Source organism: Lissotriton vulgaris, chromosome 3_1 (genome assembly GCF_964263255.1).
Source record: "Lissotriton vulgaris chromosome 3_1, aLisVul1.2, whole genome shotgun sequence".
Lineage (NCBI taxonomy): Eukaryota > Metazoa > Chordata > Amphibia > Caudata > Salamandridae > Lissotriton > Lissotriton vulgaris.
In genome coordinates, this window is record NC_141689.1 from 1947271558 (window position 1) to 1947297374 (window position 25817).

A 25817-nucleotide genomic window follows, 5' to 3' on the forward strand; every position below is an offset into this window, starting at 1 on the left:
GCTTCTAAATTTGTCTTTTTATTATATGAACTTTGCACCTTTGATTGTATATAACAGGATGAAATGTAATTCTAAACTGTCTTTTTAACGTGTATTGTGCTTAAGTCATATCTGACTTTGTAATTTAATTGTATTTTATTATGTGTTTGTTTGTCTGCTTTTATGAGTAATACTCGAATAAAGCACTTTTGAATTGAATTGAATTGTATAAGAGAGCAAATATGTGTTAGTATATGTTTGAATAAGTAAAGTTTGTATAACTGTATAGTTGAGGAAATGGAGGTGTGATTGATTCTTTGCATGACTGACTAGGTGTGTGAGTAACTCCATGGATGAGTGACAGTCTGTGAGTGTCTGTTTACACTGATTGTATCTAAGGTTATATTAGAGTCTGAAGAGGTTCATCGTATTATCACATGAATGATATCATCAGTGATGTGATCAGTAATGTCAAATGAGATGTCATCAGTGATGTCATCAGTGATGTCATTTGAGATGTCATCAGTGATGTCATTTGAGATGTCATCAGTGATGTCATCAGTGATGTCACTGACCATGTCATGAATGATGTAATATGTGACATCATCAGCAGTGGATTGCGGGTGCGCGATATATAGTTAGTGCAACTAACTATATATGGAATTTCAATGGTTTTGTGTGAGTAAAATAAGGTTTTGTAAATGCGAATTCCTAACTATATATGGTCTAAAACCTATGGTTTTTTCAGTGAATTTTCAAGGTTTTGTAAATGCTAATTCCTAACTATATATGGTCTATAACCTATGGTTTTTTCAGTGAATATATATATATATATATATATATATATATATATATATATATATATATATATATATATATATATATATATATATCACGTAACATCCTTCCAAGAGAGAATCAGAAGCCACAAGGGGATTCAGGAGCAAGCATGCCGTTTATTTCAAATGTCCCAGCGGCGGCGAATGCATTCCGGCGATAGCCTTCTTCAGCGCCTTTCACTGTTATGAACCTCTCCCTAATAGATTCCTCCTGTGTAAAATACCGGTAGGCACTTGAGTTCCCTGCCCCTGATGCAGTCAGCACACCAATGGCAGTCCGTGTTAAGCATAACGGACTCCATGTCCCAGCAGGCACAGTCTTTGCAATGTAAGGTAGGTGGGGTGGGGGGGTTGGAAAAAACAGTGAGTCAGTGCCCGTTACAGGAGGGTCGGGTGGTCTTAGAGCAGAGAAACTCACGGTGTTTGCCCTGGGTCCCCTATATCAGCAGCAGCCAGTCCTCCCACGCAAGGATGAAGAGCAGGGGCAGTCAAATGTGAGACTCCACGCCCACTCGAGATAAAATATCTCCGTCTGCTCCCCTCAGGTCAGAGATTTGTGGTGGACTCCGGAATTGTCGATCCCTCGACTTTGAAAGCTGCGGACAGCGTGGTACCAGTTTGATTCCGGGTCACTTGGTGCTGCTGGGCCTTCTGTTCAGCGCCTCTGGCTAGCGCCGAATATATCACGTTACATCCTTCCAAGATAGAATCAGAGGCCACAAGGGGATTCAGGAGCAAGCATGCCGTTTATTTCAAATGTCCCAGCGGCGGCGAACGCATTTTGGCGATAGCCTTCTTAAGCGCCTTTCACTGTTATGAACCTGTCCCTAATAGATTCCTCCTGTGTAAAATACCGGCAGGCACTTGAGTTCCCTCCCCCTAATGCAGTCAGCACACCAATGGCAGTCCGTGTTAAGCATAACGGACTCCATGTCCCAGCAGGCACAGTCTTTGCGATGTAAGGTAGGTGGCGTGGGGGGGTTGGAAAAAACAGTGGGTCAGTGCCCGTTACAGGAGGGTCGGGTGGTCATAGAGCAGAGAAACTCACAGTGTCTGCCCTGGGTCCCCTATATCAACAGCAGCCAGTCCTCCCAGGCAAGGATGAAGAGCAGGGGCAGTCAAATGTGAGACTCCACGCCCACTTGAGATAAAATATCTCCGTCTGCTCTCCTCAGGTCTGAGATTTGTGGCGGACTCCGGAATCGACGATCCCTCGACTTTGAAAGCTGCGGACAGCGTGGTACCAGTTTAATTCCGGGTCACTTGGTGCTGCTGGGCCTTCTGTTCAGCGCCTCTGGCTAGTGCCGCATATATCACGTTACATCCTTCCAAGAAAGAATCAGAGGCCACAAGGGGATTCAGGAGCAAGCATGCCGTTTATTTCAAATGTCCCAGCGGTGGCGAATGCATTTTGGCGATAGCCTTCTTAAGCGCCTTTCACTGTTATGAACCTCTCCCTAATAGATTCCTCCTGTGTAAAATACCGGCAGGCACTTGAGTTCCCTCCCTCTAATGCAGTCAGCACACCAATGGCAGTCCGTGTTAAGCATAACGAACTCCATGTCCCAGCAGGCACAGTCTTTGCGATGTAAGGTAGGTGGGGTTGGGGGGTTGCAAAAAACAGTGGGTCAGTGCCCTTTACAGGAGGGTCGGGTGGTCGTAGAGCAGAGAAACTCACAGTGTCTACCCTGGGTCCCCTATATCAGCAGCAGCCAGTCCTCCCAGGCAAGGATGAAGAGCAGGGGCAGTCAAATGTGACACTCCACGGCCACTCGAGATAAAATATCTCCGTCTGATCCCCTCAGGTCTGAGATTTGTGGCGGACTCCGGAATTGTCGATCCCTCGACTTTGAAAGCTGCGGACAGCGTGGTACCAGTTTGATTCCGGGTCACTTGGTGCTGCTGGGCCTTCTGTTCAGTGCCGAATATATCACGTAACATCCTTCCAAGAAAGAATCAGAGGCCACAAGGGGATTCAGGAGCAAGCATGCCGTTTATTTCAAATGTCCCAGCGGCGGCGATAGCATTTCGGAGATAGCCTTCTTCAGCGCCTTTCACTGTTATGAACCTCTCCCTAATAGATTCCTCCTGTGTAAAATACCGGCAGGCACTTGAGTTCCCTCCCCCAAATGCAGTCAGCACACCAATGGCAGTCCGTGTTAAGCATAACGGACTCCATGTCCCAGCAGGCACAGTCTTTGCGATGTAAGGTAGGTGGCGTGGGGGGATTGAATAAAACAGTGGGTCAGTGCCCGTTACTGGAGGGTCGGGTGGTCGTAGAGCAGAGAAATTCACGGTGTCTGCCCTGGGTCCCCTATATCAGCAGCAGCCAGTCCTCCCAGGCAAGGATGAAGAGCAGGGGCAGTCAAATGTGAGACTCCACGCCCACTCGAGATAAAATATCTCCGTCTGCTCCCCTCAGGTCTGAGATTTGTGGCGGACTCCGGAATTGTCGATCCCTCGACTTTGAAAGCTGCAGACATCGTGGTACCAGTTTGATTCCGGGTCACTTGGTGCTGCTGGGCCTTCTGTTCAGCACCTCTGGCTAGCGCCGAATATATCACGTAACATCCTTCCAAGAAAGAATCAGAGGCCACAAGGGGGTTCAGGAGCAAGCATGCCATTTATTTCAAATGTCCCAGGCAGCGGCGAATGCATTTCGGCGATAGCCTTCTTCAGCGCCTTTCACTGTTATGAACCTCCCCCTAATAGATTCCTCCTGTGTAAAATACCGGCAGGCACTTGAGTTCCCTCCCCCTAATGCAGTCAGCACACCAATGGCAGTCCGTTTTAAGCATAACGGACTCCATGTCCCAGCAGGCACAGTCCTTGCGATGTAAGGTAGGTGGCGTGGGGGGGGTTGGAAAAAACAGTGGGTCAGTGCCCGTTACAGGAGGGTCGGGTGGTCGTAGAGCAGAGAAACTCACGGTGTCTGCCCTGGGTCCCCTATATCAGCAGCAGCCAGTCCTCCCAGGCAAGGATGAAGAGCAGGGGCAGTCAAATGTGAGACTCCATGCCCACTCGAGATACAATATCTCCGTCTGCTCCCCTCAGGTCTGAGATTTTTGGCGGACTCCGGAATTTTCGATCCCTCGACTTTGAAAGCTGCGGACAGCGTGGTACCAGTTTGATTCCGGGTCACTTGGTGCTGCTGGGCCTTCTGTTCAGCGCCTCTGGCTTAGCGCCGAATATATCACGTAACATCCTTCCAAGAAAGAATCAGAGCCACAAGGGGATTCAGGAGCAAGCATGCCGTTTATTTCAAATGTCCCAGCGGCGGCGAATGCATTTCGGCGATAGCCTTCTTCAGCGCTTTTCACTGTTATGAACCTCTCCCTAATAGATTCCTCCTTTGTAAAATACCGGCAGGCACTTGAGTTCCCTCCCCCTACTGCAGTCAGCACACCAATGGCAGTCCGTGTTAAGCATAACGGACTCCATGTCCCAGCAGGCACAGTCTTTGCGATGTAAGGTAGGTGGCGTGGGGGGGTTGGAAAAAACAGTGGGTCAGTGCCCGTTACAGGAGGGTCGGGTGGTCGTAGAGCAGAGAAACTCACAGTTTCTGCCCTGGGTCCCCTATATCAGCAGCAGCCAGTCCTCCCAGGCAAGGATGAAGAGCAGGGGCAGTCAAATGTGAGACTCCACGCCCACTCGAGATAAAATATCTCCGTCTGCTCCCCTCAGGTCTAAGATTTGTGGCGGACTCCGGAATTGTCGATCCCTCGACTTTGAAAGCTGCGGACAGCGTGGTACCAGTTTGATTCCGGGTCACTTGCTGCTGCCGGGCCTTCTGTTCAGCGCCTCTGGCTAGCGCCGAATATATCACGTAACATCCTTCCAAGAAAGAATCAGAGGCCACAAGGGGATTTAGGAGCAAGCATGTCGTTTATTTCAAATGTCCCAGCGGCGGCGAATGCATTTTGGCGATAGCCTTCTTCAGCGCCTTTCACTGTTATGAACCTCTCCCTAATAGATTCCTCCTGTGTAAAATATCGGCAGGCACTTGAGTTCCCTCCCCCTAATGCAGTCAGCACACCAATGGCAGTCCGTGTTAAGCATAACGTCACTGACCATGTCATGAGTGATGTAATTTGTGACGTCATCAGCAGTGCATTGCAGGCGCGCAAGTTATAATGAGTCCAACTAACTATAACGTGGAATTTCAATGGTTTTATGTCAGTAAAATTTCCAGCTAACTATAACTGGTGTGAAACCTATGGTTTTTTCAGTGAATTTAATAGGTTTTTTAAATGCTAATTCCTAACTATAACTGGTGTCAAACCTATGAATTTTTTCAGTGAATCTCATAGGTTTTTAAAATGCTAATTCCTAACTATAACTGGTGTGAAACCTATGGTTTTTTCAGTGAATTTCAAAGGTTTTTTAATAGCAAATTTCTATAGCTATGAAATGTAATATTTTATAAAATTAATCCTATATTCTATATTTATGGAATACTATTTTTTTTATGTTTATTCTTATTTATTTATTTATTTTTTCCTTAGAGCACTCCCGGTGAGCGTGGTATTCTGGCGCGCCCCGGTGCGCGTACCGGGGCGCGTCCAGGTAGCGCACCCAAAAAAAAAAAAGAAAAAAAAAGAATGAAGGAGTGAGCATGAAGAAAAGGGACAGAGAGAGTGGTGTTTAGAGAAAGAGAGCTAGAGGGAGGAACACAGAGGGACTGTGTAATAGATAGTAATACAGAGAAAAAGTGTTAGAGGAAGTAACTGAGAAAAGGAAAGACATGGGGAGTGACAGAGAAAAAGGATTGAGAGAGTAAAGGAAGGAGTGACAGAAATGGACTGAGTGAACCAGAAAAAAAAGGTAAGTGAGGGAGTGTAGGTGAGCAGGGAGACTGAAAGAAGTTGAATGTGGTAGGAAAGTAAGGAAAAGAGAAGTAAACATGGAGGATAAGAATAAGTGAGGGAAGCAGAGTATGGAAACAGGGGTGAGGTAGGGTGAGAGAAAAGTAGTGAGGTTAAAGCAAAGGGTGATGACAAACTAAATTTTTCTAGTCACACTTACCATATAATTAATGCAAACTTAATTACATGTTTAAACTACACTTTGTATCTGTGAAAGACAAAAGAAAAAATAAGTTATAATTAGTCAAATATATATTTTAAAACAGAAGAGACAGGTCAAGAGGTAAAAAATCATAAAAGTGTACTAAGAAATAAAGCAAGAGTGAAGGATACAGAAAGGGAAATAAAGTAATGTAGAAGGACAAAAAGAGGGAAAAAGAAATAGAAAGAGAGCAAAATACTGAAGGTAAGTAAGAAACTAAAAGAATGTGAGTTACCAAAATTAAATCAGGAAAGAGGAGTAAGTAAAAGGGGAATGAGTGAAAGGGAAAGGAGTCTGATTGAGGATGCATTTACAAGAAAGAGGAATGGAAGATGACTGAGAGTGAGTGAAGGGGAGTCACAGAGTGAAGGGATGAAGGGAGTGAGGATAATATAGAAGGATTGAGGGAAAAGGAGTGAGGAAGTAAGTACACAGAAGGACTAAGGTAAGGACTGAGTGAAGTGCAGTACAATGAGTGAAGAAAGGAAAAAGAGTAAAGGAGCAAAAGAAGGAAAGATAGGGGAAGAGGACTAAAGCAGTGGTACTGAGAGAATGTGATTTGGTGATGAAAGTAAAAAGAAGGACATTGAAAGATGGAAATGCGGGGTAGTAATGGAACCGGAGTAAAAGAACTGGGGTGAAGAATGATGAGAGAGGAGCAGTAAAGTTGTTTTAAGAGAAATGATAGAAGGTAGATAAACACAAGTGAGCATAACACAAAGAGATTGAGGGACTGAGGACATTGAGGTAGAGAACGAAAAAAGAAACAAAAGAAAAGAAGCAAAGAAAGATAAGTGAGAGAGAATGGGTGAGTTATAGTGACAGAGTGCGACAAAAGAGGCGAGTGAGTAAAGAGGAATTAGTAAAAGAGCAAAGGAGGAAAAGACGGAAAAAGGAAGTAAAGTAGATAGACTGAAAGCTGAAAAGTGGTGCAAGGGAGAGAGGGGATGCAGACAGTTGAAATGGGATTAAGGGGTTGTGAAAGAAGTGGAGTAAAGGAACAGCGATGAAACAGAGTGAGAGAAAGGCAGTGTGAGTGAGTAAAGAGAGCTGAAAAAAAAGATGGAAAATGGAAAGTGAGTGTGAGACAATGGTAATACAATATAAATGACACAATACAAACTATAGAATAACTGGTACAACATGTTTATTTTTGCTGTTCTCAGAATATAGTGAATTTCACTAAAAACAGTGAGTTCAAACTATTCATCATATGACAGCGGGAAAAAAAACACAATCTAAAAGATTGTGTTTTAAAAAACCCATATAAAGTTACAAATCATATATCTACACTAATCTTTCGTTCACTTGCTTTTCCTTGAGGCCAAATAGTAGATCGTGAAGGTCCTTTTTGTTGGAAAATACTCTGCTGTTGTTTTTAAATTTCCATTTCATCGACTTTCTATAAAAAAGCTCTAAGAACATCTGAAATAATTCTCAACGTTTTAATTTTCCTCCTTATGACTCTTTGCTCATACCTACACCTTTCCTTATGGCCTAATAGTGTCAGATATATCAGTATGTTTTTAAATTTCTCAAATAAAACTCTGAAATTACCGTTTACCCGATGTTTTGAGAGAAAAGCTCATATGACATTTTCACAATGTTTAAATATTCATATTCCCTTTTTGGATCACTCATGTTCAACATTTCCTATAATACTGATATCACTTACTATGAGATCCACTTACAGTACCTATATGAGAACTGGGGGGCATATTACCAACAACTAGCGATAATTTTTGTCTCTAACTTGTTTAGAGACAAAAATTATCGCCGCACATCGGCGATTTTTATCGCAGATAAACCTTGCTATTAACAAGGTTTATCGCAAATGCGATAAAAAACGACCGAAATGCATGAATATCGCTGAAAAGTCAGCGATATTCATGCATTATCGAGCTAATGCTCTTAGCCATGTTATCCACCTCCCATTGGATAACATGGCTAAGAACTGCTCAGGGCAGGTGTTAGCTTTTGGAGATATTCCCGCTTAGCGCGAATATCTCCAAAAGTTGGTAATAGGAGATAGCGATGTTAGCGACTGTTTTCAGTCTCTAACATCTTGGCACGCCCACTTTGCATCTCATTAGTGATAAATATCACTGACATGCAAAGTGGGGCCCAAGATGGTCGCTATCTCCTACTAGCTGTTGCTAACTGGTGTTAGCGACAGCTTGGTAATAGGGAGATAATTTTATCTCCGCTTTCTTGGCTTTTAAAGCCAAAAAAGCGGAGATAAACCCCCTTGATAATATGCCCCTGGATTTTTTATATTATGTTGATCACTTTTACTCACAATATAATTTTGAACAGTAGACTAACTTTTATTAACTGCTCCCGTCTTCATAGGCCAATTACCTTTACTTAAACTTTGCTTCTAAAAACACTAGGTAAGAATTTTTTAAGTCAAAATGCAAACGTTGTTTATAAGTCAAATGAGAATCATTGCAGTAAGTCCAACCTTTTTGACATTTTAAATAAGCTGTATAATGCCCTGATGTTGTCGAATGACCGTCATGATAAATAATAGCTACAGTTGCAAAGGTTCTTCCTGAAATTGATAACTGAGAAGCCACAACATTTTTGATACAAGTTGACAATTTAGTTCCATCAGGTCTACATCGTTGGAACCCTAAAATGACATACTGACCATAAGTTTGTATAAATAATGTGGACAGCATTGGACACTTACATTGGGTACACACCATATTATGATCAGCTGCTTTAACTAGATTATTAAATGACACTGATTTGCAATCTGGTAAAGTCAAATATATAAATCTTTCAGTGTCTATTCTAGTAGTACTTGATAAACTACAATTGTCGCAGTCATGCTGCTATTGATAAGAAAGGATAAAAAGATTTTTTACATCTACACCTTCATCTTCCAAAACACCAAACATATACATTAAAAGTTCCTGACAATCCTGCTGAATTTTCTGTGAAAATTTTTCTTGACCAGAAAATATGTCTAAAATATTTCGAATTTCTATTTTTGATCTATCACTGCTACATTTCTCAAACACGGAATTCAATAAACCGCACAATCTTTGATCCCGATTTTCAACAATCTGTTCTTGTAAAGTTTGAAGAAAAAAAACAACATTAACCACTACATTAGCATAGCAGTTGACACCAGAACTGTTTTCAAACTGAAATCCAACAACATTTTCATCAGAATCCTTTTTCTTTCTGTTTTCAATTACATTTTCATCTACTTTTTGTCTTTTTTCTACTACCTCACTGCAATTATTCTCATTTCTTCTTTTTCGGCCTACCACACGTTTTTCAAACAGAGGATATTGAGGCAAATGTGGAGCATACTCTCTTCTTAACCTATTGTGTTCTTTAACACAATCTAGATCTGCACAAATCTTTGTCTCATCACACTTAATCAAGTACAATCCTGATAAAGTTCTGACTTGTGATAATGCCACATATGCCATACCCTCTTTAAACACAGAACTTCCAAAATTCACCAAAGCACTATCTACACTTAAACCTTGAGATTTATGAATTGTCACCGCATATGCCAAACAAACAGGAAACTGTTTTCGGCGAACATATAAGTCTTTTACAAGCATAAATCTAGCAAAACAACAACTGATTTGTTGCACTTGCTCAATGCCATCAAATTTAATTTTTAAAAATTCAATTCCATCTCTATTTCTATAATTAACAAAATCAACAACATGACCCATTTCTCCATTTACCAGACCTCTTTCAACATTTAAATTCCTTCTCAAAATAATACGACAATTTAAACACACATTCAGAGTCTTTTCAAAACCAGCTGTTTTAGATATACTCTTCTCTAATGAATCCAATTTTGATTTCAAATTTTATGACAAAATAATTGTTGCTCCCATATGCTCAATTTTATCTATTGCTTCATTTTCTAACTTTAACATTTTGTTGTTGAAGATGGAACATTCTTGCAGAGTTGGCATCAAACATATCCCAGATTTGTTCTCAGTAATTTTCTTAAAAATATTCTCTGGAAGAATGTTTTCATTTGGATACAAATTTGAAATTAATCGTGCATGTAAAGCTTCTTTGCCATGCTCACTTACTTTTCCGATTCTTACATCTTGTAGAATATTTTTATAATCTTCATCCTTTGCCTGTCGCATATTTTGAAGCAGTTCTGCATATTTGAAATGTAACCATATATTAACGTTTCCAATGTCGCCAAGGGACTTCCTGGTATCTTCATGCGTGAGTATTTTAAACACTGGTTGTCCTTTTACTGGAGTCAACTGCAGTAGATCTCCAAAAACAATAATGTGTTTTCCTCCAAATAACACATCATACTCTGTTCTAAGAATTTCTTGCATTCTCAAATGCACAAAAGCAAGCATTAGATTTGAGACCATGCTTACTTCATCAATGATAAGAAGTTTCATTTTCTTCAGGACTTTGGAAACTTCAGAACACGCATCTCCAGATATCTTGTTGTAATGCAATTTATTATCATGCTAACTGGCAGCATCAGTAAACGATGTAGAGTAATCCCTTTAATGTTATGTGCTGCCAGTCCAGTTGGAGCGGTTACAATACAAGACAGCGGTGATTCAGTCCTTTTTTGCAGATAAGTTGCAATTGCTTTAATCAGAAAACTTTTTCCTGTTCCCGCTTCTCCACTTACGTACAGTCGGACACGTTTAAATGATGTACATGAACACTCTTTTTTCTCATGTCTGAATCCATGTTCAATCTGTTCTGTGACTTCGTCATATATCTTTTTCTGCTCAATGTTTAGTTGCTTTACCAAATCTTCTAAGTTAACTACATCTTCTTGAGCCTGTTTCATAGCTCTTTCCACCTCATCCATGGCAGTGGCAGCTTCATTTTGGATAATTGGTCCTCCTAGTGGATCCTGACTCAATGAAGTAGAACTCTGACTGTCTTGAGAACTGTCTCAAGCAATCTCTTCAGCAATTGTGGCTTCTTGCTCTATTTCTTCGTTCAACATTTGCAGATAATTTGGAAAAACAGGACATTCTATGGTATCCTTGGTTGCATTAAAAGAATCTTCGTAACAGAGAAAATCTCCAAGTAGTTCCTCTTCTGTACACCATGGCTTAAAGAGTTGCAAAAGAGCTAAATAGGAAAATTCTCTTTTGTCTGGAGATTCGCAACTCAATTTTCGATGATTAATCAAATGGCCTTTTCTCTGCTTCACTAGACATCCTTCATACCCAATGACAGCATATTTTCCATTATTGATATCTTCTGTGATGTTCCTCTTATAACTATAGTTTTGCAGAACTTCATACAAACAAGTGTTCTCAAGGTGAGTACTTCTATTTGGATAGTATGTATCCAACATGTTTGTCTTCAAAATATCTGTACTGTTTGGTTCTTTCTCCACAAAATACTCAATTTCTTGTACAGATTTCAAAACTCGGTTTCGTGTTGCAGCAAGACCTAGACTCACCCAAATGATTGTTCTAGATTTGGCATAGAGTCTTGCTGATGATAACCGATCAGAACATTCATATGCTCAAATTTCTCGATGCGATAACATCTTCAAACTGAAACTGTATAATTTTTTACTTATACTCTTTTCATGTGAAATGTCCTCCCACATTTCCTTCAGTTCTGTCTTTTCTTTTTTTGTGATGTAAGACGTCACATATTGAGCCACAGCAATAGAGTTGTCAGCAACAAACTGAATATCCATGTTAGCATTCCACATGGACAAAATCACTGGGTTGTAGTCGTTAATATACTTGGACTCTTCGTTTCTTTTTAAATTGTATTTATTTTTTGGTGATTTCCTCGTCACAGTATGTCGCAGAGAAGACATCAAAGTATTTACTCTTCCTTTAGAAATCACTGGTCGTGGAAACGCGAAAAGACATTTTGTGTAGAACTTGTCCTTGTTTCTGAATTTTCGACGACAGTACTTTCCATAACGATGGGATTGAAAGCGTAAAACTTGTTGCCTTAAATTGTTTTCTTCAGTAGTTTTCGGAACAGCACATGTTGAATACTCTTCAATGAAACTCATCACTGTGTTATCCGAATCAGTTCCAAATTTGGGTGCATCTTTAATCCATAACAACATATGTATGTGAGGAGCACCTCTCGCTTGATACTCCTTCCTCCAAAAGAAATCCAAAACCTCTCCAAGGGGAGGATGTTTTTTGTTGGTAATAAAAGACATCATAGCTTCAAATCTATGATTGAAATATCTGCATACATTCACTGGATCCAAAGAACACAGTTCTCCAGGTGTTTTGAATTCTATATTTTGTATGTTTCCATTTGCCTCTCGTAGAAATTGAAGTAAGTCGTCCCATGCATACTCAGCACAGCTAAGAGTGAGGAACCATGTAGGAGTTCCTAAGTTTCTTAGCATACATTTCAATTCCCCATGACGACGGAACCAATACTCGTTTGTACCACGCTGACATGCCATGAGATTGATTATCTGAGATTCCAAAATACTGTCTTGCAAAATATGTTTTTGGGGGTATTTCTGTTTTTGGGTGTCTGTTAAATTAATGCCTTTGTTGTGTGTGGTGTGTTGTTGTGTACCTTGCAGACCCTGTTTAGCTCTGTGGATTTTAGTTTTTGCATTTTATTGCATTAAAGGCAAAGCAGTTTGGTTTAGCATCCTTTGCCTGGCTATTATAGGCCTTTTGTCAGTTCATTGTTTTCCAGGCCTCCTGCTTGTTTATTGTGATTTGTGAGTGTCCACGTGGCTGGTGACCATTTCTGGGGAGAGTTATTAGTGTGCTGCTTTTGCCATATAGGCCTGCATGGTTTTCTCTTTGATTACTGCTTCCATCCATCCCATTTGCCAACAGCATCTCCCTGAATGATGGGATAAGCAAATAATTCAATGCCAAACAGGGTTCACTTCCATTACATTTGTATTTTTGTTGTTGTTCTTCTTTCCTATCCTTCCTGAGAGTGTACTGTACACAATATAGCATGAAAGCCCTTGTTGACAAAGTCTCACAAATGACTACACTATATCTTTTATTTGTTTGTTTGTACTAGTAGTAATTGAACCAAACCAACAATGCAAACTTTTACTGATGTTCTTCTCCTGTCTTCTTTGCTTTTAAGTGCACTAAAAACAGAGGAGGTGTCATCATCATCACCCGTTGTACTGCCAGACAGAAGTCCTGCTGTGCACCACGTCACGTGTGACCACAAACATCTCTGCAACATGTGGAACTGCGTCCTGCTGACATCTGAAGAAGATGGGCCCAAAGAAAGGTAACAGGTCCTCCAGTACCAAGAAAGTTGTCAGTGAGAAGAAGAAACAGAAAAAGGAAGTGGCACTTACCAAGACTGATGTGCCGCCCCAGGTGTTTTTGGGAGAAAATAAATTATGCCTGCAGCAAAGTTGTCCCGGGACAAAGCTGGGAGAGGCACCTTCCCATCAGTGGGCCAACCCCACCAACCTAGGCTCAAGCCCATGAGTGTCACATAGGTAGCCAGTCTACTAATGAGCAGTGATGTTGAAATGTCATTATCGCAAAGTAGTACACAATCAACGCAGGTGGAAACTCAGCAGATAAGGGGGCAGCAGCAGGCGCAGCAGCCACAGGAACAGCAGCAGCCGCAAGAAAAGCAGCAGCCGCAAGAACAGCCGCAGCCAAAACAACAGCCCACAATAGTAGTTGTTCCTCCTGAAGAAGGGGCATTTCAGGAAAGCGAGCTTCTTGCAGACAAAGTGGAGCAAGCCACTGTTTCAGAAGATTCATTGTCTTCCAGACCCCCAGTAAGGAAAATGAGGGTTAGTCCATCATCTTCTTTTTTTTTAATTTTATTTTATGGAACTTATAAAGCGCACTATCGCCTAGCAGGCATCCTGGTGCTGAGTGTGTACACTGTGGCGGCAACCAAAATAAAGGAAATAGCCAAGTCTTAATCGCTTTTCTAAAAGGGAATATTTCATAAATTTGTCTAATTTCACGGGGCAGACTATTCCAAAGCTTGGCCGCAGCCACTTCGAATAGTCTACCTCCAATTCTGACTCTTCTATATTTAGGTATCCTAACCAGTCTTGCCAGAGAGGAGCGAAGATTTCTAGAAGGAGTATACCATTCAAATTTTTTACGCAAGGAAAGGGCACCAATCTCATGAAGAGCTTTAAATACCATGCGTAGAGACTTAAATTGTACTCTCTGTCTCAGGGGCAGCCAATGGAATGTTGCTAGGGCTGCAGATGCTGAGGCTCTTCTAGGTAGACCAAGTGCTAGCTTGGCAGCTGCTGACTGAAATCTCTGCAGTCTATCCAATACAAATTCCGGGGAGTTTAGCAGAAGGGCATTGCAGTAATCGAGCCTGCTAAGTAGTGTACATCGTGCTACTTGAGCCCGAGCATAAAGAGGAAGTAGAGGAATTTTTTTTCGAAGAGACCTGATAATTGCAAAACAAGAAGCCGTCAATTTTGTTACCTGAGCTTTTAGCGAAAGTCTATTGTCAAAAATAAAGCCCAGATTCCGAGCTGCTTGCACTGGCTGTATTGTCATTGGGGTATCAGGAGGCCAGAAATTGTCAGGGAAGGGGGTAGGAATCTTCGATGCTGCACAGTAAATCACCTCTGTCTTCCCAGCATTGAATTGTAGGGAGTTGTTTCGTAGCCAGGAGGCTGTGTCCCAAAGACACTCATGAAATACCTCCCCAGAGGTCGCGTTTTCGCCATCAAAAGATAGAATCAGCTGAGTGTCCTCAGCATAACATACCATGCTAATGCTGTGTGCTTTAATGACATTAATTAAAGGTCTTAAGTACACGTTGAACAGAATAGGGCTGATCGCCGAGCCCTGAGGCATACCATGCTGTATGTCAAAGAAGGAGGACTGAAATGTGGGAAGAGACAACGCCTGCTGTCTGCCTTGCAGAAAGGAGCGGAACCACTGCCAAGCGCAGCCACTCACTCCGACCCCACTTAGTCTCTCCAACAGGAGCTTATGATCTACCGTATCGAAGGCGGCAGACAGGTCCAGCAGGACAAATGCTACTGCCTGACCCCTGTCTGTCCGCCTCCGAAGCTCGTCCATGACCGTCACCAGTGCTGACTCAGTCCTGTGCGCTGGTCGAAAGCCAAATGTTGCCTCCTCCAGTACATTAGCTTGTTCCAGATATACAGAGAGAGCAGAGCTAACCATGCGTGCTACAATTTTTGAAGGGAAAGGTAGCAAAGAATTCGGCCTATAGTTTTTGGCACATTCCAGGTCCAAGGATGTTTTTTCAGCAGAGGAGACACCAAGGCTTGTTTCCATTTAGTGGGAACCACACCAGTCATTAAAGACTGATTGCAGATAAGGCCGAGGGTGGGAAACAGTTCCTCCCCATACTCTTTCCAAATCCTATATGGGAGGGGATCTAACAGAGATCCAGAGGAGATACCCTGTGCCAATTTATTAAACTCCTCGGAGGATAAAGGATAAAATTCCGATAAACAGTTCACATCCTGATTCATCGATCCCTTCCCAATAGTCTTTGCCTCACTCAGCAGGCAGCCAGCTATGCTGGTATCCTCCAATGAGAAATTCCCAGCCTCAGTTTGCCCGACTTTAAGGTCGTCAATAATCAGCTGGATTTTCTCATGAAAGAATTCAGCCAGGTTCTCACAGAGGACCAGAGAGGGAGTTATCACCTTCCTAGAGTACTCCGGTTTGGTGATGCTGTTCAGGATGGAAAAAATATTTCTAGTGCTATTGGAGCTTTTACAAATTAACTGTGAGAAGTATTGTGCCTTATAACTTCTAATCTCAGATTTGTATTCAGCCATTTTTTGTTTCCACAACAGTTTATCTGCCTCCTTAAAACCTCACCTTCATTTCCTCTCTGCCTGTTTACTTGCTAGTTTCAGGTTCTTTAAGAGGTAAGAAAACCAAGGAGCAGAGGGATTCCCCTTACAACTATGTTTTTCTTGTGGGGCCTGGGAATCCAACGTCAAGGTGATTACAGCAAATAGAGTCATAATTATCCTCGACTTGTCTGTTTACAGGGAAACAATCTCCCAGCTTGAACACCAAGCCAAGACTTCTTGCACGTGCAGGAGCCTTCCAATTCCTACTGACATAGTCAAATTTAGATCGGGGAGCCTGATTCTGGATGGTGGGCATTCTCACAAAAAATGTGACCAAAAAATGGTCCGTCCAATCCATAGGAAGAATATTACCAATCAGTAAAAGGAGAGGTTCTGAAAAAATTAGGTAAAGTATGTGTCCAGCTTTATGCGTGGCTGAGGAAACATGCTGACAAAGGCCAAGCCCTTCACAGGAGTGAGTAAGATTATAAAGGCCAGAATCCAGTGGTCCATTCAACGATAAGTTGAAGTACCCCAGAACTATAAGTTTATGGTGAGTAGCTGCAATATTAGAGAGGGTGTCCAATAATAGTTGCCGCTGTGAGATGCAGAACGCACCCAGAGGCCTATAGCAAACAATCCCAGTAAATATAAGACCAGCCTCATTTTTTAAGGAAATGCCACATAGTTCCACGCCATTGACCCTGTAAATGTCAATGTTACCAATCACCCACGTATCTTTGTATGTTATTCCAGCTCCCCTGCCTTTCCCCTTTTATCTAGGTTGATGGTGAATTTTATATCCTGGCGGGCAAGCCCAACCAAGGTTAACCTCACATTCTGCCCGCGCCCAAGTTTCAGTCATGAATAGGACATCGAGCTCATGTGATTCCAGCAAAATGCCACTTGGAAGCCACCAGCTCAGTCTGAGAGTGATGCACGCCACAAGACAAGGCTAGTGAAAAGGAAGGTTCCAGAAATCCCTAGAGTTATGGATGTAGATGTATAAAAGGGGGGTGAGGTTGATGACGAGCCAGTCAACACGAACATCACACGGCCCAAAGGAGATGGAGACCAACATTATTACCCAATCCAAAATGGCTGCGAGGAATGTAGCATGGATACCACCAACACAGATAACACCAACATGACCTACAGCTTCCATATTTGCATTTGCAAAGGCCCAGCAGGGACCTACATCCAGCACAATTACCACCTCAATAGGTAGTAGTAGAGTAGCTGCACAAAGTCACATTTTAAGCCCACCCTCCAGTTCATCTGGTATTGAAAGTGGCACATCCAGCAATGCCAGAAATTTCTCCTCCCCAGTTTGGGACTTTTTTCCAGTTAACAGTAAAGAGGAGAACATTGCTCCATGCTCAGTTTGTCGACATGCTGTTAGGCGGGGTAAGCTTGGCACAAACTATGGTACCGGAGGCCAAACAAGTAATCTCAAAATTCACCACAGTATCCAGTGGGAGGCTTACCTACATTGCTTAGAAAAAATTAAAACTGAACCCATTGCAGTTGTTGGGGATGAAGAATTAGGGGAAGATATGATCGTGGTGGAAGGTGAACAACAGGGAGGCATTTCTAGCCATGTTCCCAACAGTGTAGTGGTACCGCCCACATCCTTAGCAACATCTCAGTGGCACCGCCGTAAGAGCCATACTCAGAGTCAGACTGACACACCAAGGCGACAGAGTACTGCAATGAAAAAAGTGTGTTGTTGAGCATAACTGGGTTCAAGAAAACAGCTGCACCACAAAGGAAAATTATGCAGCCTACCATTGAGAGCATGCTTAGGTTGAAGGGGAAGTACCAATGCAACCACCCAACAGCACGGTTGTACAATGCAAAGATGGCTAAAATGATCGCACTGGACCTTCTCCCTTTTTCATTTGTGGAAGGGGTGGGTTTCCTTGAATTTGTGTCAGCCATTTGCCATAAATGGAAGGTTCCCAGCAGGTCCTATTTCGCCAGAGTTGCTGTTCTAGCACTACATCACGATGTGCTGGAATTGGTTGGAAAAACTTTGCAGCAGATTACTGTTCACAGTAGCTGGCACAGCTCCCGCTCGCTCCATTGATATTGGGGGCTAGTACACCCGTAACACTTGCACTTCCTCACTGTACTTTTCACTTAATTCCACTTGTCCTGATGAAGCGTGTAGGATCATTATGACCATCTGAGCACAAAACATATTAACCTGACTATTTTTAGTTACCCAGGGTGCATTACTACCCATAGATGTAACCCACAATCTCTGTTTTTTTAGCATGACAAGGGTACCTACACTATTAATAAATTCCTTTTTTGGTATCCCTTAGCCGTTTTTATCTCACTACCCACATACACATTCAGTGTTCACAGAGGATCCTCTCCACATACCCGCATTCATCCTACAGCTGTTCTCAAAAAAGATCTCTGCAAAAGCTACCCTTTGGGGGACCTGTAGGGCATTGCAGTGCTGGCCCGACAAGGAGCAACCACCCGATGATGAAGCATGACATCCTTCGGGGTGTGTGAGGGCAACAAGAGACAAGTAGCGTATTTCCAATTCCCCCATCCCACACGAACAGGGTCCAGGACCTAGCTCTGCTGTTTTTAAACTCCCTACTTTGTCCTACTAACTCTCTTTGCACTGTAAGCGTGACTCTTAAGCACCCACACAGATGGAACAGTGACCCCCCTCTTTGGTTAAAGCATCTGAATTTGAAGCAAGGGCACTGGACCATAACTAGCTCCTGGTCTCCCTTCTCCCTTTTTTGATATAGATGATGATTACCTACTTCTGGGTGAACACCCAGAGTTTGAAGACGAGCTATACTTCCCTGACAACTAGACTTCCACTTCTTGCTGTCTTCCTCCCTTATTTACTTTTATTTGTGTGTCTGTCTTTCTGTTTGGAAAATTTGAATCACAACAAATCCATCACCACCAGCTTCTAGTCTTTCATTGCTATATTTGAGTTTTAGATTTCTGCATTTCTGTCCACTCCTCCAAGTCCTGCTCCTCCATCCTCCTGAATCGCCCTAAATCTATTGCCCTCAAGCCAGATGATTAGCATAATAGCAGAAAAAAGAAAATCTTGCCTCGTTCAGTCCCTCCAAAAGTAGTGGAACATGATATAGCTATTCTCTTTTCCGAGCCCAGAGAGACTGCCCATTAACTGAAGATGAGAAGGAACAGGTAATGAATGATGACATGCATTGGACGCTGACTGAGTGATTTGTGTTGTTGTTGTTTATAGTGCATGAAGTTAATTCATTGTGTACTAGTATCTAATCTACACATTAAAAGTAACTCAAGGCAATGTTTGTTTCCCTTCTTGTTTTTTAATAACAAATTTGTACTTCTACTGCAGGCCGATCCATTGCATTTTGAATATGGAAAGGGGACTCAATCTGTACAATGCACACTGAGTTGGACAACACCATGATGATGACCACAGAGACATAATATCTTCGCAGTCACTCAGTAGGATCCAAGTTGATTGATGGAATAACTCAGGGCGCTTCATGAGTGGCATGAAAGGTAAAAAAGTCAACAACAACCACTGCACACCTACATGTCTGTGTAGTGGTGGAGTTGAGTGTGGTGGTATGACTGAGAGCGGTGCATTGATTTAGACACCTAATTTGTAAAATGCTATGTTGCTGTATATGTGCTTTGTCTGCCCCTGTCACAAAAAAATGTACTCTAAATGGGGAATGGGTAATGGCGGGTGCTGTGGGCCTGCTCTGTCCTGTTGTTGTTGGAGGTTAATGCTGGAAAAAGACTAAAGTAGACATGATGTATCCATGGCAGTGTTCTTGTTGCACTCCACCGTAATATATACATTTTTTTCTACTTGATTATTCAATATCCCTTTTGTTTTTCCATCTACAATTACAGGCCGGCCTTTACCCTGTGCTGTACTAGGAAAAACAACTTGCACTTACCTTACCAGTAAATCTACATCTGCCAGGTAGGCAGTGGCATCACCCAAGATTGCTGGCCGGAGCGTCCATGGAAGGGCGGACCAAGAGGAATGCTGAGATGCAACTCCCCATTTTGACCAGGATAACATACATTTACAGTATCAACTTTCATCATCTTTTAAATAATTTGATTAATTTTTTGTCTTAAATCATTACTACTGTGTGTTGTTGTTATTAGTATGTTTGCTCTTTACTTATAATTCAAAACATCCCTACAGCTATCTTTGAATTTCCTTTGATATCTTTAATAGAAGGCCCAGGCCGGTACAACACAACAGAAACTGTATGTTATTCGGGTCTCTTGGTGGGCAGACAGGCAAGGCAAACTGCATAATATACTGCTGCCCAGTACTGTCTAATTGTCAAGTAGTAGTTAGTAAGTACTTCATTAACCATCAAAATATTATCATCATGCATGCATTTCCTTTTTCTCCCCTAACAGATTTATGGATATGGTTGTCTGCCAAGATTGTGTTTTCTTTTGTTGTTGTCCATGCGTACTGTTTTTCTTTGTCACCTTTCCCCAAACCCCCCTTCCCAAACATTCATCAAACCCTATTCCTCTTCCCCTGGGCTGCATGACTTATTGAGGTGTGACTAAATTAAATGGACACCAATAATGTATCACACGCTTTATGGGGCGGATGTAGCAAAAGCAACACTAATTCAATTTCAAGGTAGGGCGAGGATCTTCTTCTGCGTGCCCATCCATGAGCAGTATATTTGCGAAGTAATTTTTCTACCAAAGGAACCTAAACCATCAGCATTAATTGCCGGCATTGATTGGAGTTGTTGTCATCCTCTTACACAGCACAGCACGGTTACGCTTGTGTCGAGTGTTCTGTAGGCCTAGTCGAGTGACTCAACACAACAAGAGTTTGTAACTCTATGTACTAGGCTATCCCCATCCCCCATTATGATTTATTGCATTTTGGCATATTATTGTTTGGCAGTAAGTTCTGTACTGTACTTCGTTCTACAACTCCTCCAACAGTCTATCTTATTTTCTTTTTTTGCAAATGTTACTGCCAGTGTCTACTACTACTACTACCACCACAACCATGGCATGTTGGGAAAGAAAACCATCATCACCATGCAGCCATAGCTGTGCCTAAGTTAAACATCAAGCACAGGTAAGAGAAGAAGTTTGGGGAAGGCATAATTAATAATGGAAATGTTTTCATTAATTTAATTTCACACACCCCTTTGAGTCCAGTTGCAGAATGAATAGACTAGGAGGAGAGACTGACAATACTAGTAGGACCAGTCACTCAGTGAGGGGCACCGTATCTATGTTTTTGTGTCTTACAAAGTCAGACAATTATTTAAATTAATCACTGGCTGTTGCCCTGCACCAGCAAGGAAACCGTGTGATGTAAAACAGTAACCCCACCCACAAAATATTAACAGCATTATATGTAAAGAATAAATATATAATTTAATCCCCTAACAAAAATAAATTATGTAAAAAAATCCCACTCCATAACCCCAACTAATGTCCGGAACTAAAAAGTCCACCAAATTAAATATCCAATTGTCCAAATAAAGTGAACCTCAGCCCCCAATTCCTACCCACCAAAAGAAGCAATAAAAATGGACAATTACAGGGTCTGTTTATCTGCGGGCTCGCCTCTCCAGGAGGACATGAACTTGCTTCTCTATATGGGCCACGCGGCACTTCAATGTGGGGCAATTGCAACCATGGGGGGGCAGCAGTGCTATTAAATGAAGGGTGGTGGCACTGTAACACTGGAGGTGGTGCCTGGGGCCCGGGGCATTGGAGGAGGCTGCAGCTGCTGCCGCCTCCTCCTCCTCATCCCCTGCCAGAACCACCAGCCACCGGTATTCCGTTTGTATGGCCTCCAGCTTCCGGCGCCAAGCCTTGGCTGCCAACTCCTCCATGTCCGTTTTCCCTTTGGAAGGAGTAGCTATATCAAGAAAAAAAAACAAGACTATTGTAAAATATAGTCTTAGAAAAGCAGTAAGACAAATGAATTCTACACATAGTGGCACTGTAGCACTAGTATGCACAGTACATAACATTTGTGGTATGTATTTATCCTCCCACTTCTGCGGCCGCTAACATTTGTGGGAGTTTCAGGCATTCAGCCACCAATGCATGCATGCATCCCATATATCCTTGACCGTCCTTCTTCCTTCCAACCTGCTTTCCCTTTTCGTTCAATCCATCCATCAAGGTCATCTGATCTGACTTTTAGTCTTTTCCATAAAACTTTCACAGCTGAGTTGAAGTCAGATAGAAGAGGCCATTAGTTAGTCAACACTCCTGCAGCTAATGCCTTTGCTAATGCTAATTAAAGGGTGTCTTCTTCAACCGTTCACAACAACTTCTTACTTAATAAGTCTCAACAGTACAGTATAAAGTACACCATTGCGGTGAGTGTAATGTCAACAAGTAAGGATTAGGAATATAACTTACCACCTCCCGCCACTGCTGCTGGCTCACCCCCTGCAGCTCCACCTGCAACTGCCACATCTTCTCCCTCAGCAGCCACGTCGCCTTCGCAGCTGGCTCCAGCACTGGTGGTCGATAATATGCCTAGAAAAAACATTACATATGTTTTAGATGCCACATACACCTCCCCCTATTTTTCACTAGCAAGATTAAAAAAAAGTTAATACATACATATGCAACATACATCACCAGTACAAATCAGGTAGTAGAGAAAAAACTAGTAGTGTTATATGGTCCCTAGGGTCATTCTAGTCTTTGCTTAGTTAGCCCGAGCCATGCAACCATTTTATTTTTGTGTCTTTCATTATTTTTGCGCATGTTACCTCGCAGCTTTTAATTTTTTTTTATTTAAGACAGCTACAAGCCACGCTCTCCTTTAATAAGTGTGAATCAGACTGGAGACCACTCTGTTTTGTAAGTGTCCAGCAACAACTGCCCGGGGTGAAAAACTGTTAATTGGATATGTGCAAACAGCTCACCGCACATGAACGGCATATGCTGCTTGAAACCTTTCACCCAAAAGAAACCTACAAACTAAAAATGGTCTTAATTAACAAGAATCACTAATTACAAACACATTTCATAGATTGGAAGTTACCATGAGTTTGTGTCTTGCTACCCATGTTAGTACACTCCTCATTTGCCACCTCAGAGGTACAGGCAAATTTAACAGCTATTTATAGCCACCAAACATAAGTTTAAGGTGAAGTTCAATAGAGCTTGGTACACTTTTCTAAGAGGGTAGTGGGGTTCTCCAGAAAGTGTTCAATTATTGCTCGACAATAAACAGGCCTTTGGAGAGCACACACATAAACTACTGGCTGTAAAATTCTGATCTCGGCCTGCGCTTCCCTACAAAGATGTCTGCTTCTTCTTCTCCTTCTTCATGAAGGGAGAAAAGGGATGCAAAGGATCCCCTGGTTTTGGGCTTGTTTTTCGGTCCTGCAGGGGCATTGAAAAGCAGTTTATTCAAAGATGGAGGTTTCTTAGAACCCTGGATGAGGTCATGGAAGGGAATGTCTTCAGACAAGACTCCAAGGAAGGCGCTGGTAGACCCCAGGATAGAAAAGCAACCTTTGAGTTCTTCTTGATGGGAGCACCCTGACCAGTGATGAACACGCTAGGGTCATCCAAATCGCGCTGTAATGCAAGAGGTGTGTATTTTTGCAGGTACTGATAAGCCTTTTTACCACTCCATTCCCGGAGGTGAACCTTGGCGCCATAGTTCCTGACTAGCTTGAGGATGACCTCTTCATGCCCATATATGGCAGCCACATGTAGTGGCTTGTAATGACCAAAGAATCTCATGTTGACGTCTACTTTCAAACCTGCCTTTTTGGCAATTTCAATCAACGTTGTTAGCATTTCCGAACTGCCGCTCTTTGCTGCCCAGTGGAGTGCGGTGAACCTGGACATGAAGTCTTTCTTCTCGAATAGCTCAGAATCGTTCAGCAAAAGCCCATAGAGGTGATGGGACCAGGGGCCAGCAGTGGGTTTCACCAGCCAGTCGTGCTCTGCAGAATTCCACGGAACAGGGTCCGAGAATTTGTTCTCCTCATTCGCTTTTATTGTTCTGGACACCTTTTTGAGGTGTGGGGATCTGGCCCCAGCTTCATCGTGTTGTCTTCTGTTCATGTAAGGAGATTTAGGCTGAGCTATATCGGCGGCCTGGGATGATGCAAAATGCTCCTTGTTTTGAAGAAAGGTCCTTTCCTGGCCTGTGCTGATATCTTGCTGTTTTTCTTCCTTTGTGACTCTTATTTGTGGTGGGGGACACCTAAGGGGCAACATGTAAGGTTTTTGAGCAGGTTCTTTGGTTCGCCCTTTCTTTGCCTCTGCATCAATCAACATCTGTGGATTGATTGCAGGCTCTGCCTTGTCTATCCTGGCCATCAGGGCGAAGACAGATTCTCTCTTCTCTCTTCTGGTCAGGGTCCTCAGGGTCTCCACTTTGCTCCCTGTTCTGTACCAATGAAGTACCACTGGGCGCAGGATCTTGTATTGCCTCTGCATGCTCCTCTGCAGGGGCACGGGTTGGCATTATTCTGGTTTGGTTAATTGCATGTTTCAGACGGTCCATGGATTGTCTCCTGGCTGATGGGTCAGACTTTGGGGAAATGTAGCCTTGTGAAGACTGGTAGTCATCCAGAGCTCCGAGGGAGAGTCTCCACTCCCCACCCAGAGTCATATTGGCATTACGGGCACTGCCTGCTTGAGTGTGTGCAACTGGCATTCTGTACCCACCTGCAGCAGATCCCTCCTGGGGAGTACTGCAATTCTCCAGAGAGCCGCTAAGCACAGCCTGCGGAGTCGCGGGCAACTGTGGTGTTTCTCGGTTTTCTAGATCTTGGGCTTCTGTGCCTAGTACCGCTTCAGGGTGGCTACCATCGTCTCTGGATCACCTGGGCCCCTCTCCTTGGCTCCTGGTCTGGATTACTCTTCTGCAAGAGTTATACCTGGTTCCTCTGCAGAGTAGCTGGTTCAGAAACTCTCTCCTTGGCTCTTATTCCTCTCTCTCGGTCTCCTGGTTGCCTCTTGCCTACTCATGAGCAGGGGATCGACTTCTTCACCCTTGGCCAAGGCCTCCTTATTGGAGCTGCTGGGGTAAGGGATATCATCCGTTTTCTTGTGAGGAGGGCCTTCTTAACTGCTGGTGGTAGGAGGGGTCAGTGGAGCAGTGTCCAGGCTTCACACCCCTTCCCCTGCCCTTGCCTTGATTCACTGCAGGTACTTCTTCTTGAGTACCACATACTTAGTTCCACCCTCATCCTTCACCACCGCCAGGCTGTTCACATGGCCCTTGAAGTGTTCCCATTTGGCAGCTTTTTGGCCGGGGTCCGGAGTGTCCAAACGGGGTTTGAATCTACTCAGAAGCTTAGAGTTCTTCACTTTTCCTCCTGCCTGCAAAAGGAATTGCAACAGCATATCTTGGCTGACTTCAGTCGTGCTGCCACTGTTGAGAGGGATTTACTCCAGGGCTTGACACCTGATGATTAGGAGGAGATCGGGAGAGGGGTTCTGGGGAAAAGTCTCCTGGGTAAAAGCTGGGAGGATGGGGTGACTCCTGGAGAAGAAGGGTAAAGGTCAATAGAGCAGAGGAAAGAGCTTGGAAGGGGAAAGAATACAAAGGGTGGGACAGAAAGGGTGGGACAGACTGTGGAACAGCAAGTTGGGGGACAGGATTCATCGAAAAGGTCTGGAGAGAGAGACACTAGAAAAGAAAGGAAGAGTCAGTAGAGAGGGGAAAGTTTTGGAAAGTGGTGGAGGCTTTCCTAGGGAAGAACAGGAAAATGTTCCTGGGGAAATGCAGAGAATAGTCTTGTGGCAAACAGAGGAAGCCCCAAAAGGAGAGTTTTTTGAGAAACACCTAGAAATGTGTAATGGTTGAGTCAGTGGGAAGGCTGGTCCAAGGATAACAGGAGGGTGAAATTGTTGGTGGAACGAATCCTGGCGGCATGGGCGACGGGGAGTGTTCTGGTAACAGTAGGGGGTCTAGGTTTAAGAAATGGCAGCCCAAGGTAAGAGCAGACCACAGGGAGCCTCCCACAGAAATATTTCCAGGTGGAAAGTCCTGATTGAGCAGGTCGGCCAGGAATCTGGGCAGAAAGACTAAGGGTGTCCAGCGGAGTCCTGGGGAGATATACACAGTCGAAACAGAGCAGGTCTTGGAGGGCAGGACACAGGTG

General features: G+C 43.1%; 1 pseudogene; it reads right to left on the reverse strand.

Moving 5' to 3' along the window:
- Nucleotides 1-22945: 22945 nt before the first annotated feature.
- LOC147728664 (ankyrin repeat domain-containing protein SOWAHA-like) lies at nt 22946-24319 on the reverse strand (annotated as a pseudogene).
- Nucleotides 24320-25817: the final 1498 nt, after the last annotated feature.